This window comes from Rhinopithecus bieti, unplaced genomic scaffold (genome assembly GCF_001698545.2).
Source record: "Rhinopithecus bieti isolate Rb0 unplaced genomic scaffold, ASM169854v2 scaffold_28016, whole genome shotgun sequence".
Lineage (NCBI taxonomy): Eukaryota > Metazoa > Chordata > Mammalia > Primates > Cercopithecidae > Rhinopithecus > Rhinopithecus bieti.
In genome coordinates, this window is record NW_016813202.1 from 2,202,560 (window position 1) to 2,205,474 (window position 2,915).

A 2,915-nucleotide genomic window follows, 5' to 3' on the forward strand; every position below is an offset into this window, starting at 1 on the left:
CTGAGCTCAGCTCATGCTGAAGCTGTTATGGGTTAGACTCAAGTGCCTGTGGCTCCCCCAGGCTGCCACTGCACACTGGTGGCCCTACATGTCTCAGATCTCATAGGTTGCTCCAACCTCATGCCTCTTCTGGGCATTGCTCTAGTGGGAATTTTCAGTGGCAGTCTTCTCCTGGTAGAAGTTCTCTGCCTTCTCCAAGGCTCTCCAAGGCATCTTTTGAAATCTAGGTGGAGGTAGCCATGTTTCCACAGATCATGAACTCTGTGTGCCTGCAGAGTTAGCATCACATAGATGCCACCATGTAATACAGCGTGTACCCTGCTGAGTGGCTTGAGCAACAGCTAGGGCAGCCAAGAAATGCTGCACCAGAATGCAGGGAGCAGAGATTTGAGGTGGTCCTGGGCAGTGAGGCCACAGGCACCTTGGGTCCCTCTTTTGAAACTGTTCTGCCCGCAAGGCCATGGCACTTTGGGCCTGTGAGAGTAGGGTATCCACAAAGATTTCAGAAATGCCTTTGCCATTATTCTTTCCTTGTCTCGGTGAATAGCACCTGGCTTCCTTCTATCCATATTAACCTCCATTTCAAACAGTTGCTTAGCCACACCCTTAATATTCGCTCCAAAACACACTTTCTTTTTCTTTACATGGCCAGGCTGAGAATTTTCCAAATCTTCAAGTTCTATTTCTGTTTTGATAATGAATTCCATCTTTAATTATCTCTTTTTGCATTTTTTATTTTACAAATAGCACTTTTTATTTGACACTATTTGAAATCTGAACTTTAAACAGATTCTTGGACTGGTGGTTCATATCCATCAGCTCATTCAACTTTAGCACCTGTCTCGTCCCCAGTGGCTTTTCCAGAACTACTGCCTTCACCATGAAGCTCCATGAGCTTTTCCAATTCAAACTTGGGCTTCTTCAGCATTTTTACTTTCTAACGAAGACATCATGGAGAGGATAAACAGATTGGCAAGCCTTTTCTATGTCTTTTCCAATGCTGTCTGGAATCAATTTATTGACCACTTCTTTCAAGTCATTTGTCTGCACCTCTCGGATCATGATTTCCATCATCTTCTTCCGGATTTGGCGGACCTGTTGGTGCTGAGCCTAAGAAGTCTTCTGTATCTGATTGTTGTGTTTTTTAGTAAAACCAACACAGAACAGACAAAGCAAGTAACCATCGGTAGCCTTGACATCAACATGAGCTTCAATCATTGTCTGCTACTTTTTGACCATGGAACACATTTTGTCACGGGTAAGTCCATGCCATGGAAGTTAGGCAGGCAGTTTTTGCCCTGAACATCTTCAGTAATCAGCTTGAATTTTCTAAACGCAACTTCATCATTCTGCAGATCAGCAAGACTCACTTCAAACACATGACCCTTGAGACCATCAGGTGCAATTTTGGTTCCTTGGGTCCTGGTGATGAGCGTCTTTCCAATATTTCTTATATTGAACATAGCAGGTGCTTTCACATCACACCAATCTTTCTTAGAAAATGGACCAACCACTTTCTTCTTGGCTCCCTTTTTGCCGCCTTTCGTAAGGCGCTTGTTCTTGTCAACTGCCATGGTGCTGGTTAGAGAGCCAAAAGGCTCTTTTTGCGTTTTTCTATAAGCAGTCAAGAGAAGCCGTGCAGCACCCTGAGTGGTTTGTTGAGATACTTTTCATCAAATATTCTAGTTCATTGTCCTTAGGTTCTGCCTTCCACAGAGTACCAGGACATGGATAAAATTCAGCCAAGTTATTTGCCACTTTATAACAAGAGTGGCCTTTCCTCCAGTTTCCAGTAAGATATTCCTCATTTTCAAATAAAACCTCAGCAGAATGAACTTTACTGTCCGTATTTCTACCAACATTCTGATCATGACTACTTAGAAAATCTCTAAGAAGATTTAGGCTCTTCCTACAGCTCTCTCCTTCTAAGCCCTCATTAGAATTGTCCTTCATTCACAACAACCTAGGCTTTTTCTAGTACGCACCTTCAAACTCTTTTCAGTCTCTATGCATTACCCACTTTCAAAGCTGCTCCGCATTTCCAGGTGTTTGCTACATAACACCCTACTTCTGGTACCAGTATCTGTCTTGGTCACATATTCAAAGCACAGAATTGTGATTTACTCTTCTATCAGAACACTTTATTCTACCACTTATTTCTGTTTAGAAGTGAAACAGGTAGACCAGACTCGGAATGCAAAACTTCGAGTTTATGAGAAAGGGTGATCTGGATTTTCTTCCTGTGCATATATAACCCAAATATCTCTGAGTCTGTGCATTTACACTTGCTGTTGCTCTTGCCAGCACCTGATTTAGGTAAAGTTTTAGCTGTTGTCCCATCCTAACTGCCCATCTCTTCTGTCCACTGCATACTCCGCCCCACCCACCCCTATTTATGTCTCAAAGCAGTCAGAGTATTGGAACATTTTTTTAAGTTCGAAGGAAGAAATTGAAGAAGGACATTGCACAAAATATTCCACTTTTGCTCTTTATTTAAAGGTGCTTTCCACATGACAGTTGCAAAATTTCTTTATCTTTTCATTGTTCCTCTTCCTTACCATAAACCTCCTACTCATTCACGTGAGACCATTAACTCCACGTTTTTCTCTCTCTTCTACATCAAATTCCCCAACTACACTAGTGTATGCACCTAGAAAAGAGTATCTCTAGCATGCCTTGGTTTCTCTTATAAGTGTATTTAAATTTTTTTATTTATATTAATTTTTCTATGTAATAAATGCTAATCAAATTAGAAAGAGAAAATAGGCAGCCATGTGATAAATACAGACCAATATAAAATGCTGGAAAAGCCTACCATCTATGTTAGAAAAGTGCTTGCAAAAATAAATGCTGTTTTGAGTGGAAAGTGCAGCTCTATAAAGGAATCACTTCTCAGTTAAAGGATCAGAGCTGAA

At 41.3% G+C, this 2,915-nt stretch overlaps 1 pseudogene; it reads right to left on the bottom strand.

Annotated features, from left to right (window-relative positions):
• Positions 1 to 781: 781 nt before the first annotated feature.
• Positions 782 to 1,582, bottom strand: LOC108512545 (40S ribosomal protein S3a-like; annotated as a pseudogene).
• Positions 1,583 to 2,915: the final 1,333 nt, after the last annotated feature.